The sequence below is a fragment of the Anolis sagrei genome, chromosome 5 (assembly GCF_037176765.1).
Source record: "Anolis sagrei isolate rAnoSag1 chromosome 5, rAnoSag1.mat, whole genome shotgun sequence".
Lineage (NCBI taxonomy): Eukaryota > Metazoa > Chordata > Lepidosauria > Squamata > Dactyloidae > Anolis > Anolis sagrei.
Genome location: NC_090025.1, coordinates 57,539,356 through 57,557,845, shown reverse-complemented (window position 1 = coordinate 57,557,845; position 18,490 = coordinate 57,539,356).

Here is an 18,490-nt window from a genome sequence, read left to right as displayed (position 1 = left end):
GCTTATATATCCCTCCAATAATCACCATAGTTTATTTGAACTATACATTTGGGGGGAAATGCTGTGTGTATATGGATAAGGAAAAGTGGGAAAGACTGACACTGAGAGAGGAGGAGAGGAAGGCATGCACTGTGCTGAGAAAAGAGGAGAGGAAGAATAGCTGGGTTGCTCTGCGGAGAGTTAAGGGTCCTGGCAGGAAGGTGTAGGGATGAAAGAAGCCCTTCTTTCAGCCCTACACCTTCCTGCCATTACCCTCACCTGAGTATAAGGTGACGGGGACTTTTTCAGCCCCAAAAAGGACTGAAAACTAGGCTTATACTTGAGTATATACAGCACTTCTTATTTTGATAAGTATAAAATGGGGAGTGAGAGAGCCATGTGTACTATCCTGGAGAAAATATAAATGTCACTAATATATAACATCATGAACATCTGGGGGAATGTCACTAATATATAACACCATGAACATTTGGGGGAAATAAACATGTGGCAAGAATGAGGCAAAGTGCTGGGCCACAAACAAACAAACAAACAAACACGGGGAAATAAGCAACCAACAGCTGTGTTGCATAGGAGCCCTGGTATAGAAGTTGCTTCTGGTTGTATACTTTCTCTCTGTGTGAGATATTTGCCAATACATTGAAGGGGTGACAAAGTAAAGGGTTAAAGAAGATCTCTCTCAACCATTGCAGAAACATAGATGTATTGGTGCCTCCTTGGCCCAACTACAAATAGGAGGTGCGCTCATGAGCCGTCTTGCCTTTTTACAGTGCATGTGTCAGTGGCATCCAATCTTTTTTTCAGTCTATTAAGTGTATAAGAAAATAACTATGACTTACATTTGTAAGGAGGGACAGCTATTCAATCAAACACAAAAAGTAAAGCATTCATATTGCTAAGCATCATGGCCTTGATATTTAACTAGCTTTTATAGTTGGCATTGAAATTATAGCAAAGAAGCAAGAATACTATACACTTAGGAGTAGTCTGTTGTATAATTTTATGCCTCATCAAGTCCTCATCTCACATTTTGTACCTGAACTGTGAAAATAATTGGGGAATAATATGTTTCTTTTATCAACCACTTTTATAAATGACACTGAAATTGTCATTTTCTGAATATTTGTTCCTCTTGTCATTATAATAGCTGTAACAATGTTTTCTTTTAACTAAGATGAATGAATTGCTATTATTTCTCTTGTTAAAAAACCACTTTCATAAATTCTTTGTGCTCTCTTTTCTAGTTCACATACAAGAGATTGTCAGGAGGCATATTTTGTTTGTGTGCCACTTTAATCTAAATTAAGGAGTCTTCCAAGGTTAATATTGCTAATAATTCTTAACACCATAAACATGTGAACAGGAGTCATGTCCTTGTCTTATTCTTCCGCAACATTTCAAATTTTATAGCTCTGTTAGATGTAGCAAACAAGCAAAAGGTGAAAAATAGAAAGTTTTAAAATGGGGAAAAATAAGAATACGTTCATTTTAGCTAATTTGATGATTAGGGTTCTATAGAACTTGGGAAACGCTACAAACTCCAAATGTTTCAGCCCACATGGACAGCAACCAGAGTAATTTTTTCAAGCTCTGGTTCTGCATTGTATGTGAAACCCCCTAAAGCTGATGTATCCTGTTACAAATGTTGAAACATAAGTAGCCAACAGAACTAGAAGAAAGATGGGATCATTGCTAAAAGGACAAACTCACAAACCCCCTCCTTGGGTTTTCTCTCTCAGGGAGTATTACAGATGTGAGCAAATATATGGTTCTCTGACGCTTATCCCACCAAATGTGTGGGTTCCTTTTCTAGAAATCCATCTCTTGTCAACAACTAAGAGAGCTCCTTTCAGGAAGTTCCATCACTGTGGTCAAAACTTGTGTTTCCACCCCTCAATCTACCAACTGTGAAGGATTCCATAATGCTTACTACAATTTTCAAGATGTAGGGCTCCTTGATCGCTGCCTCTCAGTGTTCCTGTTGAGACCTGGTCTGAGGAGGGGGACCCTTTGGCGACGGGCCTTGTGCTCCTAATTTGGAGGCTGAATTGGAGCCTCCCACTCCTGTAGTGTCTCAGAGAGAAAGGAGGTTTCCTCTGGATGATGGGAATTGCCTTTTATACAGATCTGTGTTTAGTGAGAATGTTTTTCAGGAAATGTTGTCAGAGGCTCCTCCTGATCCTGAGAAGGAGGTGAAGGAGGTGGAAGATGCTGGATTGTTGCCTATAACTCAGTAACTCCAGTTACAGAGAGATAGTCCCAAGGAAAGGCAATTAAGATTTTCCCAGCATTTGAAATATAAATAAAGGGATGTCGAGTGTTAGACTGATAGTGTCTCCATGGGAATGAATTTGGTTTCTTAAGTTATCCCCTTGAGTTGTTCTGTGATAGCAACTTTGTTTCAAGGGAAAGTCACTTTTTTATGTGCTCTGGGATAGGAGCATCTGGCCTTGTTTTCATGTTTCTATGTTTAAATTCTATGGATATTTGGCTTTACTTTCAGTATTGGACTCTGCTGTTTGCTGCGTCAGCAATATTATGACTGTAACCTATCTTTTGAAATGATTTTTGAAGCCCGTATTTGGGATGTACTTCTGCTTTTGCCTTTTGTGTACACATTGGAAATACTTTGCTATTTTGTACTCTGGAATGTACCACTGAATTAGCTTTTTCTATAACTCTTTTCTTAACAAACTTGAAATCAGTTGATTGATTCCTGTTAGCTGAGCTATATTTGGACTAACAACAACAACAACAACAACAACAACAACAACAATAGCAATAACAATAATGCTTTATTTGTAGACTGCCCTGTCTCCCCAAAGGGACTCAGGGTGGTTTCCAACATATATGGTAAACATTCAATGCCAAAAGGAAAAACATACAAACAAATTACATCAAAAAAGACCACATCAAGCCTGCGAAGCATTTTAAAACCGAGTGGCTGACTTTCCTCCCTCTACTCTCCTTGTGAGCCTGGGAAGCATTTTAAAACTGAGTGGCTGACTTTCCTCCCTCTCCTCTCCTTGTGAGCCTGGGAAGCATTTTAAAACCAAGTGGCTGACTTTCCTCCCTCTTCTCTCCCTGTGAGCCTGGGAAGCATTTTAAAACTGAGTGGCTGACTTTCCTCCCTCTACTCTCCTTGTGAGCCTGGGAAGCATTTTAAAACTGAGTGGCTGACTTTCCTCCCTCTACTCTCCTTGTGAGCCTGGGAAGCATTTTAAAACCGAGTGACTGACTTTCCTCCCTCTTCTCTCCTTGTGAGCCTGGGAAGCATTTTAAAACCAAGTGGCTGACTTTCCTCCCTCTTCTCTCCCTGTGAGCCTGGGAAGCATTTTAAAACTGAGTGGCTGACTTTCCTCCCTTTGCTTCCCCGTCCCCCCTTCTGGAGTAAAAAAACGACTTTCAAAGTAAAGACCACCCAATGAAACAGGAAATAACACTTTCAAACCATAAAGGAAGGATTCGGAAATCTCAGAAGTTTTGAAATGTTTTGAACATTTTTTTCTTTGAAAATCGGAATTGACTTTAGAATTGAATCACATCCAAAACGAGTTTTGAACCATTTTTTTTTATCAAACAAGCCTAGTATATATATAATATGTATAAAAACCAAACATTTACTAATAACAAATCAGTATTTGCAAGGCTTGCCAAGCTTACTGATTTTCCTTTTTTATGAAGTATAGCTAAAGCATCTTCTACAGAGTTCTCTATAAACATAACCCAACAGATTCATGTAAAGGTCAAAAAAGCCATTAGGTGAAGTTCAGAAAACTTTTACTGTTGCCAAAAATTTTGGGACCCCAACATCACAAAGGCCCATGAATTTGTCATGCATCAGGGAAAGTACCCCCATCTGATGAGGTAGCATCATGCAACTAATGAACCAAACATTTTTTGCCAACTATGAATGTTGGCATCATAACATCCTGCAGTCAGTAGCAAAGATGCCCCCAAATGGCAACAGGTGGCCACCATGTCTCTGGAGAGTTAATCCATTCCAAATTTTACTCCGAAATTCAAGATGTGTCTTATACTGCTTCTTGAGCTAGGGCTAGTGTTTATAGGGCAGGCTGGTCTTGAGCTGGAACCTTGCCATTGGGCTTCAGTTTTCCTTGTGGTATTCTATTTTTACTGTTTCAAGGCTTCTAAACCTTAAAATAGGAAGTTGACAATTCCTTCCTTCCTTATTATACACACAGAAAGTCATAAAATGCAAGGTATTTTTGATTGTGAGATATTCAAGTTATAGAAAATATGCTGATGTACTTGATAACTGTGGTCTTCACTGAAGGACAAATACTCTACAAGAATGCAGAAAAATATTTTTAAAAGTGAGCTGCAGTAGAATAAACATTCTCTCATGAAACCAACAATCAATAAAAACTTAGATTTCTATTTTGTCTAAAACTTAGATTTCTCACTTACCAAATATGCCTTTATACATTTCATTTAGACTTTGTGGAGCTATAATGTATATAGAGAGGTGATACAAAATGCAATGCTTTTCTTTCCAAGTGACTGCAAAAGAATTCTGAAGATGCATAAATACAAATAAAAAGCATACCAAAGGGTGGGGGTGTGTAAGGCCACATTTATGAGCACATTTATTCTTGGCCCAGTGCTTTCAGGCTTACTAAGCACAGCTGTCCTTGATTTATTCTTCAGTGAGGTGAGCTAGTTGCTGTTAGATACGCATGTAAGCTGTCAGCATGGGTGAAGATGAGGATAATAGTTACAGAAATCACAAACATACTTATTTCTTCATAAAGCAGGGAAAACAAGAATAATCCCATATGTATTTCCTTTGGGAAATGATTTTTAGGTAGATCTTTACAAAATAAGAATTGCATATGGCAGGCCCGTAGCCAGGATTTTGATGCGGGGGGGGGGGGGGGGCTGGGTCTGGGTGAAAGAGGGTCTACCCTAGCAAACCTTTTGTATTGTTACCCCAATACCCCCATACACATGGGATATATTGAGAATGGTGATCAGATCATGATATTAATAAACATAACAGTTTAAATAATGTACCAGTAAGGCCTTCTCGAGGACCACCATGAGAATTTCGGGGGGAGCTGAAGCCCCCATAGCCCCCCCCCCCGGCTACATGCCTAGCATATGGCCTTTCCAATAGCACTAACCAGAATATGTGTACTGTAAGCTCCCAGTGAAGTGACACACCTGCCTCAGGCCAGGTTCCTGTTACTGATATGCTCTAGTGCTTGTGTTTTTTCCTGAGTTATTTACTTTACCTCACCGCTGCTGCACATCTTTACAGGACATAACATCTTTTCTTTTAAAAAATTCAACTTAAATCCCTAGCAGCTCTGACATGCATAAAAAGGGGGGAGGGGATTAGAATGAAAGTGCAGGGGCTGATATGAAATTATAGTTGGGGGGCAGTTATCTGGTGAACTGTTTAGTGGAACATCCACATTTTTAGGTCCTTGCGAAAAATGGACAGGATGGGTGCCAGTCTAATCTCCCTGGGGAGAGAGTTCCTGAGCAAGAGCCACCACCGAGAAGGCCCTCTCCCTCATACCCACCAACTGCACTTGAGACAGAGGTGGGAGGGAGAGAAAGGCCTCCCCTGGCCGGGGATTTTGGGAGCCCTTTCCTTAAACAGTAATATTTCTAAATACTGAAGGGTGTAATTTTTGCCCTTTCCCTCTGTAGATGGAAGTGATTCGTTTTTAAGTGGAAGTGAGTGGAAAATGCAACCTAGAAATAATTTCTAGTTTATTCTTCCAGATGTTGTTTGTTGTGCGGGGTGGCCTGTTTCAGTCATTTTTCTTCATTCAAATGAAGTTTGGGTTAAGGGCCCCTTGTTTCAGGGTGCAGTATGACTCCAAATGATGTTCACCTAAATTTTTCATTTCTATTTCTGTCATAGTTATGAATCTTTTTTTCCCCATTCTCCACATATTTCTGAGAAATAAGAATGCACTTACACCATTCTGGGCGGGGATTCTGGGAGCCCTTTCCTTAAACAGTAATATTTCTAAATACTGAAGGCATCAGATTCTTGATAATCTTAGATGATAAGCAGGATACTATGTACTTACTTACTTAGGCGATCCCTCGTTGGACGAGTAAGATGGTCTTCCATTATGGATTTCCTTGTGGGTCCGTATGTGGCTGTGGAGCCCTATTCTTGCTCTGCATCTTCTTCCGCAGTGAGGGCATTGGTTTCCAGGTGGAAGGCGGTCCCGGTCGGGGTTGGCTTGACGCGCCTTCCTCCTGACATGTTTCTCTCTTTCACCCTCCACTCGTGCCTCCTCAAATTCTGCAGCACTGCTGGTCACAGCTGTCCTCCAGCTGGAGCACTGGAGGATATTATGTGTTAGTATGTGGAAGGAAGACCTGTGTGGATTATCAGTTTTTGTAAGTTATATTCAGAGAAAAGAGCTGGCAAAACCATTTCTGACTATTCCTTGCCTAAGACAACTCTATGAAACTCATGGGGTTAACATAAGTCAACAAATGGCTTGAAGACAAATGTTGATGTTGCTGTTACTGCTACTACAACCCCCCCCCCCCCAAGAAAGCCAAGAAAGCCTCTTCACAGCACTTGTTGCAGTTAAAGAAACAAGAAAAGAGTCTGTTGGGGCACAACAAAGTTCCACTGAAGAATATCCATACAGATTCAATTCCCTGGGCTCACTTGTAGAAAAGAGAGGACGGCCTTTTACTCATACCATGTGTGAGATGAAGCAACCTGAATACTCACAGAGGGGTTATTAACCTTTTGCCTAAGTAGGAATGTAGAAAGGTGTCAAATAAATTCTAGCTGACATGAACACAGAAAATGAATGGGTCACAGAATCTGACCTAATTAAGTATTACCCCCTGGAGTCTGATGAACAGAGATGTAACTTGATCACAGCAGAATCCCCAGATAATTGAATGTAATTGAATGCCTAAGGCATTATGATGGTCAGCTTGCTACATCAATATTAATTCAAGGCAGAATTCTTACTCTTTGGGAAGGTCCCATTGCCCTGATTTTAGATAATATGTTAAAACAATTAACAACAGGATGAGAGAGGACTTGTTTCTCTTTCAAATTTAAGAATGCATTTAATATTCTTTATCACCAGAGAAAATAAATGTGCCTGTTCATTTTTATCATTGTTGCCAAATATAAGAAATGATCAGGGATCTGTTTAATTAGACTTTATAGATGCAGGAGAGAGCTATCTCTAGAAAAAATATCTTAGGATACCTACAGTACTCAAACTTCTCTTGGTAAATGGGTCATGAGAAACTGGAAAATCCACTCTGTCAAAGAATTGTTTCTCTTGCTAAGATACAAAATACAATCAATGATGAATATTATTTTGTTCTAATGGAAACGAAGCCATGCAGTAATTGGCCCTTCTGTGACTCTGATTTGACCCAATCAGCTGACAGTTGGGACTGTCAGACAGTAGACATTGCTCAAACACTGCCACAGATTCCATAATGAGTTCAACGGTCTGGGGCACTGATCAACCAGTGACGAGATGTGGTCTAGCCACAAAACCTACAGAGGCCAAGATGCTTCAGGGACCCAACCAGATTGGATTGCAAAGTCAAGATTGTGTTTATGAGACATTGGGGCCCTTCTTCTCCAACATGGAAGATATCATTATATATATATATGATTGGGATATTCTGGGAGTTGTAATCCAAAAGTGTAATTTTAAAAAAACTTCTTTCTCTCCCTCCACCAAAGTGACAATATAATCCATTTCTTGGGGTTATGTTGAAGATAAATACTCAAAGGGGGGGAGTGGGGCTCTCCAAATCATCAAAAGTCACACGGTTTACATTTTTCTTTCATTAAGCTTCTATATCTTACTTGCCATAATTTGCCATAATGATCCTTCTTAATTACAAATCATATTTTGAAGAACATGGGGTGTGACCACATAAGGTATCATAGTTAGAGTGGCAACAGAATAACTCGAGTCATTTGCCTGCATTTGGCCTACATGCTAATTTATGATAGTCTTAATTGGTAGTTTGCTAAAATTTCACTCTGAAAAAATTTCAGAAAGAAGGTGTATAATATCTGATTGAGATAGCTCCAATGTATCATTTTCTCTTCTTGTTTTTTCAATGATTTATTTTCTGCAACTCTGTACCCCTGCTTCTTCAGACAGCTTCTTACACTTGCTATTCTTAACATAAAATTTAATTGATCAAAGTTTGTGTTGTAAGTGTTGTTATATCACAGCAATGTCCAGGCAAATAGATTTAGCTGCCTCATAATATAAGGGAGTACCAATAATTTCTTTCACTCTATACAGGCAATAGAACCAACTATCATTCTTCCCATTCTGTGTTGCTGGGATTACATCACAAATAAAAAGAGATGAAGCCTGAACCAAGAAATATACCTCACAACATCTGTATACCTCAAAATACCACACCCTAAACATAAAGGGTTTACTGGGAGCATCTCTGGAACTTATTTTCTGTAGTGTGTAAAGTGAATGTGACCAGAGACTGGAGGCAATACCAAATTTACCGTTGTTCTTAGGTATGCTTAAACGCAGGGCCCTGTTGGCCAGGGGGTTCCCATCTTCCTGCCAAAAGAAATGTATGATGGATTTTGCTTATGTGATGCAATTCTAAATTTGAACACATTGTGTTTTGGAGCAATTCCAGAAATAATGATAAACTTGATAGTCTATGGAATGTGCCACAAAGCAGGGAGTGTGCGACAAAGCAGTCCTATCTCTTTCAGGGCCCAAGTAAGGGGCCTCATAGCTTAACTAGCACAGGGCCTCATTTGTCATAAATCCGGCACTGAATGGAGGAACTATCTATAGTTTTGTTGCTGTGTACAGATCACCTCCTCATCTGCTTTAGACTTGCTGGGATTCATTAAGACGATCCTCCCCAGGATCCAGATGGATTCTTGATGGTTCCTGGGGTGTTAACTGGAATGATAGAAACATTATATTAAATGTGAGACTGAGTAATTTCAGTCAGTTAGAAGAAGAAAAGGGCTACAAAGAAACAGGACAGAAAGGAGCACATTGAGGAAGGGGCAAGGTTATTTTTCTGCTGCCCTGGAGACTAGGACCCGGAGCAATGGGACCAAAATAAAGGAAAGGAGATTCCAGCTGAACATTAGGAAGAACTTCCAGATCATAAGAGCTGTTCAACAGTGGAACTCTCTGCCTCAGAGTGTGGTGGAAGCTCCTTCCTTGGTGGCTTTTAAATAGAGGCTGTCAGGGGGTGCTTTGATAGTGTGTTCCTACATGACAGTGGATTGTACTGGATGGCCTATGTGGTCTCACCCAACTCTAGGATTTTCTTTTTTTTCATGTCAGTCGCTTCTAGTATGAGAAAATTGGCCGTCTGTAAGGACGTTGTCCAGGGGATGCCCAGATGTTTTGATGTTTTGGGTCCAAAATATGTGACCCAATGCAATAATTATCAGCTTTGTCTCTAACACCAACTTCTGTTAATTTTTTTACTGTACTTTTCATATTCATCAGGAGAAAAGGATTTTCTGTAAACTAGCAACTACTGAGATAAGGATGAATCTTCTTAAGTCATTTCCTACCAGAGAATTCCTTGTCAATTCAGTAATGACATCTAGCATTTCAACAGGTTATTCAACTCAGACATTTGACATCATTGATCAAGTCATGGGAGGTAAAACAACTTAGTTTTTGCGATTTGTCAGGGGAAGACATTGTGATGTTCCTTTCAGTACATGTCAAATGGGGCTACGGTTTTTGCTCAGAATTTATCCTCTAGGGATTATAATGCCATGCAAAAGAGGCTTCTGCTGGTGAATTGGGAGCTGCCAGATGACATGGTATATATAGGTGACCTATAAGGTGAACCTATCATGGGGATTTCTTGCCAAGGTTTGTATTTGCCTTCCTCTTTGGCTTTGAAAGTGTCCCCCTCTCCCATGGATTTCCATGACTGAACAGCGATTTGAACATTGATCTTGATATGCTTTCTGTCACCATTAGTGGTTTGAAGACAGTGAGGATTCCATTGAAGGAATTGTTTTAAAAGTTTACTGATATCCTTGAGAGTAGGAGTTCACAGTGGACGGGCAGATTCCAGTAAGAGAAGTGTTTTAAAAGTGTGCTAGTTTCCTTGAAATGAGAGGAGACTTCACTTACCCATGTGATGGGAAATGAAGTGGATGGTTGAGCTAGAAATTAACGAAGACAATCCTATGTGATGGGGGTGAGTAAATTGTCTGTTTTCTTTAAAGACAAAACACCACGTGAAGAAGATAATTCCACCTGATTTCCCCTCCTTGTGAGATGAGGTCCTTGTTCTCTGAATCTACAAGGGCCATCTCAGTGCAATTTCCAAGCTGTGGAATTTCATATTGTGAAATTAGTTCTCTCCTTTATGTGCTTTTCCTTTTTTAATTTGAGAGGTACATTGGCAACTGAGTGCCGAACTTGTTTTTAATTGGGTGCATTGCCTTTCATTGGTTATTATATAATTAGTATTTGAAGTTGTCATTTGTTTTATGTATTAACTGTACTTGTTCTTCAGAGAAAACTGGGATGTCAGTCAATTAAACATCAGGGGGTAAGGATGGTATTTCAGCTACCAAGTTAGATTAATTGGGATGCCAGTAGAATTTTTACATAAGTATCTATATTTGGACTTGTTTCTGAATAAAACATAAATAATCATTATTGAGCAGCACTTGAAAACATATCTCCCCCTTTTTATTGGGTGTTCTCCAGCATTTCCCTCTTCCAAATTCTCAGAGCGCATCTACACCATAGAATTAATGTTGCTTGACACTACTTTATCTGCCATGGCTCAGTGCTATGAAATCATGGGAGCTGTAGTTTTATAAGGTCTGTTGCCTTCTTTGCCAAAGAGAACTGATGTTTCACCAAACTATACATTCCAGGATCCCATGGCATTGAGCCACAGCAGTTAAGTGTTATCTTAACTGGCTAAAGGCCATAAACTCATCCTGACTCGGGTTTCAAACTGTCAACCTTTCAATTGACAAGATTTACTGCAGCTGGTGATTTACCCTGCTGTGCTAAAGCCCGTTCCACTTAATTAACCCAGATTATTATATTATGCACTTGATGAATTCTCTAGTAAGAAAATATAAACTAAATATTCATACATTATCATTTGTTGTGAAAGTTTATACCTACTTTGAGAAATGCTCTCTCATCTGTTTCTTCTATAGAATTATTTACAGAAGTATGTAATGGAGTAGCAAAGAACAGAGCAGGACCAAACAATATGGTACCAAAAGGACCATGGTACCAAGAAAAGGGACCAAATAATAATAATGAATTAATTATTTTTTAGAAAAAGGAAAGCAAATCATGAACAAAAATTATATCTACAAACCAAAGGGCAGAAGTCTTACACAACTGAAATAAACAACCCCAAACAACATGAGAGGCAAGTTCCCAAAGTCTTATTATATGAGTGTGCAGAAATTGAATAGATGTGACGCCAGTCAAAATAATATGTTGGTTTCTGTCTTATTCTAGGTGCTGTAGATGCTAGAGTGTGTGTAAGTCACCTTAAGAAGTAGCATAATAATTGAAGATTGGATATTTAAATTTATTTAGGAGCAGAAGACCCCAGAAATTGCATTTAAACTAGTTTCTTTTCCCAGTCCCATGTTAATTTTGGGGTGAATTTCATTAGAGAGTAATGTGGACTTTAGGAGACTCTGGTATCCAAAGGGATCTGTTGGGCCTCCATAGGACTTCAGCAGCTCACTGGTTACACAAATTTCAACCATGGATTAAAAACTGAAATACATTGGAGTGTACTGGACTTTAACCAGATGCTATAGTACGTATAACAGGGGTCCTCAAACTATGGCCCGGGGGCCGAATATGGCCCTCCAAGGTAATTTACCCGGCCCTTGCTCAGGGGCAACCTAAGTCTGAAATGACTTGAAAGCACACAACAACAACAACAACAACAACAACAACAACAACAACCCTATCTCATCAGCCAAAAGCAGGCCCACACTTCCCAATGAAATACTAATAAGTTTATATTTGTTAAAATTGTTCTTTGTTTTAATTCTTATATTGTTCTAAAGTGTTTTTTGCACTACAAATAAGATATGTGCACTGTGCATAGGAATTCATTCATTTTTTTTCCAAATTATAATCTGGCCCTCCAACAGTTTCAGGGACTAAGACCTGGCCCTCTGTTTAAAAAGTTTGTGGACCCCTGACGTAAAATCACATTTCTGTTTGGGGATCACTACTTTTATACATCTCAGAACTGAACATGGTACACCTCAAGACTTCACTTCATGCTATGTACTATGCTGCAGATGACATGTCCTATGTACCATGTACATGTACTATGTACATGTACTATGTACTATCCTTACTTCCTTTGTTGGCTATACCAGACATTGATTGGCCCCAACCAGCTTCAGCAAAATATCACTGTGATGCCTTTGTCTAATTATATATCTCTGCCTAGTATGGCATAGAAGGATTCTGTAGCTACGACTACATAAAGGGAAGCATATTTTTAATGGAAGATGAGCTGAAACACTGAATCACTCGTGAGAGCTATGGAAGACTGTCAAAATAACATAAAACATAAATCCCTACCAAGCTTCTTAGCTACATGAGTCAACCCATGGTGTAACTTTCAAGCTTCTTGGTTGAAACAATTAGGACAATTACATTTGTCAATAAACTGGAGATGAATGATTCTCAAAACAAATTTTCTTTTATTGCCAAGTGTACTTCCTTGAGGGGAACATGAAAATTTCATTTGATCTCTTGCTGACTGCACTGAGAGACTAGAGGCTCATCCAGACTGATGACTAGTGCCAATTCAGTCATCCCCACTTTATGTAACAGGATATCAATTTAAGCTACTTCCGCACAATTTTCTTTTTAAATACATGGTCCCCTCCTTCTTACAATTATTGTGTTGAATGAGATCACCCCACTCCATACTCAATAAAAAGGTCTTCAGTTTAAAAGAGAATAAAATCTCAATTATCTTTCCCTCTTTCAATTGCTTCACTTCAAAAAGTATAATTTTAAATATCCCACTGGTAGAAATAAATAAAGAATGAAAGGAGGAAGGAATGACAAATCTTCCAGGAAGTACCAATATGATGTCTGGATCTCAAAAACTAAAGCTTTACTCATAAGAGTAAAAAGCACAATCTCCCAATATAATTGGTATGTCTAGATTGGCCCTTGATGACTATTCCACCAGCTATGCATGAAACAGAAGACCACTTTAATCGCTTCCTTTAGTTTAAATAAATTTAGGAATAATTTTATTAGAAACCACATATCAGCATAAGTGTTTTTCTTATTTGGAAAATTTACAGTGCAGTGAATTATAGAATTCACATTTGAACCAAAAACCTTGAGCATGTGTCTCATAAAAAGCAGAATTTATTCAAAATGGCAAAGCACCATTATAACAGAATTTATCTGAGTAGTGCTAGCTGCTAAGTTGAACCCAAATTGAGAAATCACATTTTGTGTGATGAATAATATGAATTTGTTAATTTCAGTCCAGAAGAGCCCTAAGTAAGCTTCACCTCCCCTGCTCAACCTCTCCATATAAACCCTACTGGCAGCTGGCAGGCACAGGGTAGGGGGGCATTTGAGGAGTGCAGAGTTGGTTGGGAGCAGGTGGTTTTACTGACCCCCGTGCATGGTGAGGAGTGGAGCAGGAGTCTATTTAAGGTCAAGTGACCTCTTTGTTCTTTGTGTGACCCACTCTCCTGCCCTGACAGTGTGAGTGTAAACTGGTCATGTAAGGGCCAGGTAGGAATTTTTCACCTACCCCACACTGTTTCAGATTTGTCTTGGCATGGAAAAGATTAAATATTCCTGGTAGGCACCATGGCACCCCTCCTTCTGGCTGTGAGGGGTGGAATTACATAAAAGTTGCTATACTTTTCTATGGATTGGGTGACCATAAAATTAGAGTTCTCACTCTTCAAAAACTCTCAGGTTTGGGTGGGAGTGCCCTCAGAATGGCCTTCCAGTAAAGATCAGCCAAGGTGTGCAGCAAAAGCATTTTGGGTGGCCTTCAGGATCTATGGTGTTTGACCAAAATGTCTTTGGAAGTAGTCAGAGGGAGTGACAGCTGGTCCAAGGACAGTTCTCACTAGGTGGCTTATAACCCAATACATAATCTTACATGTTAATTCACATTAACAATGTTTTCATTTACAAGTTCTTGAAGGAGGTCTAGAAAATAAATACATTTATACATATATCAGAAAATGGCCCTTTAGATCCATTTTGCTGTGCCTGGTCTCTTTATTTCATAGTAGAAATTCAAAACTATAGAGATGGACAGAATTGCAAAAGCCAAGTACTTCAATTCCTTGCCATTCAGAAATGCAAAACTAAAGCGCTCCTGAGAGATGGTCATCCAACCTCTGTTTTAAAACCTTCAACAAAGCTGTGTTGATTATGACTCCTGTATTCATGAGTATCTCATATTTTAGAAAAGTATTTACATATAATATTTTAAATCATAATACATTTGGAAGAAGAAAAATTGTGCATATGGTTGTGAATAATTCTTAAGGGAAAATAACTATAGCCATCAAAAACTGTATTTCATTATGACAAATGTTGGTCCCACAACTTGTTTCCATCATTTATTTAAAGACATAGCTGGGAATAAAGATGGTATTTTAAAAAAGAACTCCATCTCTGGAGATTTTATAAAGTAAAATCCATAGCCTCTGAAATGCCAATCAATGATATCTGTAGTAATGTACCTGTGAGTAGGGATAGAAATGAATTTCATGAATACTGATAGCTTTGAAATTTTGTGCATCCTGAGGCTCTTTGCAAGAGCAACAATTTGCTTTAGAAATTCACCCATTTACAAAACTTGCAGTGAATCTTAGAGAAGACCATATTGTCAACTGCCGTTAACAATATGAAACTTATGAAAACCTTGTGAGTAACATATCAACAAGTCACTCTATCATCAACAGCCTTGCTCAGGTCTTCCAGACTCAGAGCCATGGCTTCCTTGACTGTATCTATCCATCCAGAATGTGGTTTTCTTCTTTTTGTACTGCTTCAAACTTACTTTTATATTTCCTAGTGAGCCATGTAGTCTTCTGATATGGTCAAAGTATGGCAGTCTCAATTAAGTCATCTTGACTTCTAGTCAAAGTTCAGGTTTGATTTGCTCTAGAGTCATTTGCTTTGTCTTTTTAGTAGTCCATGATACTTCTCCAGTTCCATATTTCAAATGGGTTGATTTTATTCCTATCCTATTTCTTCACTGCCCAGCTTTCAAAATTGTACATAGAAAATGGAAATACGATGGCATGGCATTGACATTCCTAACTTTAGTATTGAATAATACACTTCAATCATTGGGATCTTATCTAGTCCTTTCAAGCCCTACTCTTTTTCTGATTGCTTGACTGCAATCTCTATACTATGATTAATGACTCAGTCATAGTATAGAAAATTTTTAAAGTTATGTAAATCTTCTGGGGTCATTTTCCTAGAGTTCAGCTATAAATCTGCCAGTGCCTATACTTCTTTGACTTCCTTCATTAATTATTTGCTCTTTTCTGCTAGTAATATGGTATTGTCTTCATAACCTAAAGTGTCAATGTTCCATTCACCAATTTTCACACCTCCTTCCTCAAAGTCAAATCCACTGAACACAGTAGGATTTTCTTCAAGGGATCGTAAGTGATTGTACTGTATGTCAGTGTTGGCTCAAATCATATATTGCAAGATTTATTTTAATGCTGTTTTATTATGCTACAGTCAAGAGCAGCATAATATACTATTAGTATTGTTTACCCTGCTAAATTGTTTCACTTTTTTCAATGCCCTCTTGTCACTGAATGTTTGATTTTGTAAAAAAAAAAAAAGTTACAAGGCAATTAAATAAGAACATTAGAAATAGAGGGGATTGAATATAACTAAGAACATCCGGTATGAATTTATCTTCAAGCAGTCAAAATTCTGGATTGGGTGACAAATAACCTGTTTTCTGAGGCTGCAGCACCCAGCAGATCTTATGCATTATTAAAATTGCTTTCAGAAAAGGATTATCTCCTGTAGTTACTTTAAAAAGAAGTTAGGATATTGAGGACATGTATAATCCTCCACACCTTAAAGTAACAAAGGAAGAAGCTACCTTACATCATTCACAGATATGTTCCTAGGTTAGTTAGCCTGTTTTTTGGATCCCATGACCATAAATTGTTTGTTATTATTTCAAATTTCATGAAAGTAAATTTAGGTTTAAATCCTGACAGTTAGTCTCTCCTAGAATATAATCATTGATCAAAAGACCATGGGTGTTGATCAAGTGGCCCTCCAGATTTTCTTGGATTTCAGTTCTCAGAATCCCTCAACATTGATTATAGTGCTGATATTATATATTGATATTATATATCTTGTATAATTATATATTATATATATTATAAATTATATAAAATAAATAATATATTTATATTATATTATATAAATAATATATTTATAATTATATATCATATAATGATATTATATAACCAGGAGCCCCCGATGGTGCAGTGGGTTAAATTGCTGAGCTGCTAAACTTCTTGAACAAAAGGTTGCAGGTTCGAATCTGGGGAGCGGTGTGAGCTTCCTCTGTCAGCCCCAGCTTCTGTCAACCTAGCAGTTCGAAAACATGCAAATGTGAGTAGATCAATAGGTACCACTCTGGCGGGAAGGTAACAGCGCTCCTTACAGTCATGCTGGACCCGATTGGATTTAATGTAAGGGAAAACCTTTACCTATTATATAATGTCATGTGATTCTTGGGATTCCACAGCCACGTCAGGACCCACAAGATGTGTGGAGTGCAAATAAAAACCCACACAAACAGTTGTTTCAGCCAGACATAAGCCTTTTTTGCTGCGAACTCTTGCCTAGTACATACAGTGTGCAAAGCTTCTCTCATTTTCTCTCTGGTGTGGACTCAAGTCAGCCTCTGAAGCAAAGGTGCCCACCCACCAAAAAAAAAAGAAAAAAAGAAAGAATAAGTAGCACAGTGCAACAAGCCACTGCTGCCTGCTAGTCCTGCTGCCTGCTAGTGCAAACAAAGCTAACCTCTTTGTTTTTTCTATTCTCTATTTTAAAAACCAGCAGATATATGCATGCTTTTGAATGTTTTAAATCAGGCATCCTCAAACTGCAGCCCTCCAGCTGTTTGTGCCTTCAACTTCCATAATCCTGATGATTGAACAAACTGGCAATGGCTTCCAAGATAATCATGGGCTTTTTTGTGCCAGTCTTATAAGACAAGACAAATAAATTCATCCAAATATAATACAGAACAGAGGAAAATATATCCTATATAAATTAAAGCATAGTACAGGTTGAATATCCCTTATTAGAAATGCTCAGGAACAGATCTGTACTGGATTTTAGATTTTTTTTTCAGATATTTGCATATATGTACAAAATGAGATATTGTGGAGATGGGACCCAAGTCAAAATTCTTGTATGTTTCAGATATACAATCGACACATGGCCTGAAAGTAATTCAATATTTTAGATAATTTTGTGCATGAAACAAAGCTTCTATACATTGAACCATCATAAAGCAAAGGTGTCACTATTTCCACCACCCATATGGACAATTTTTAGAGTATTTCAGATTCTGCTCAACCTCAACTAGAATATCAGCATCGAGTATGTGCAGACTTTATTTATTCCCTTAAGTCAAATTGTTTGAAAAATGTCAAAACTCCTTAATATTTATATATTGTTATTTGACATTTTATTATCTGGGTGTATGAATGTGTGTGTGTTATGAAAAGAAGAAGAAATGTTTAGAATTTGTTGTAGCAATTAATTGCTTTCTCTATCTGCTTCTGTATGATTCAGAAATGAAACAAGTAAAGCTTCTGGTTATCAAGCCACTTAGCGGAAAATAGTTATAAAAATTGTCTGCTCACTGCTCGGTAATGCGTGAAGGTTTTTTTTTAAAAAAATAAATCTTGAATGAAATCTTAAATATAATTTAGCCCCTGCTTGTTCAAATTGCTTCATATTGTTAAAAAGAGGATGGAATTGATGTAACCTTGGCAAGTGGAGAAATTATTTGCCTGCTTATTTCTTTTTTTAAAAAAATTGTCTATGACAGACAAGTAAAAATGCCTGATCTGGTACAGCACTATTCTACACAATGAAGCTAGCTTGCCTGAAGCTCGCCTAGCAGTTGTGTGATTTCTGCTCAAAGAAACAACAGTCTCATGTCTCCTACTTCCGCATGTTACATTTTTAATTCATTCATCCATTTGGAAGTGAAGTGGGTGTCAATATTCATTTCTTGCAAAACAGTGGGGCTTTACTTTTTGAATCAACCTTGGACCCCAGAACAACAAATCTCAGAATCTCAGGTTACACTATGTAACATGATTTTGTTCCTGGGTTATAAATGTCATTCCCTAATTGGTTCTGTCATAAAAACATGGAAAAAGTTTATTAAACTGCAAAAAAGC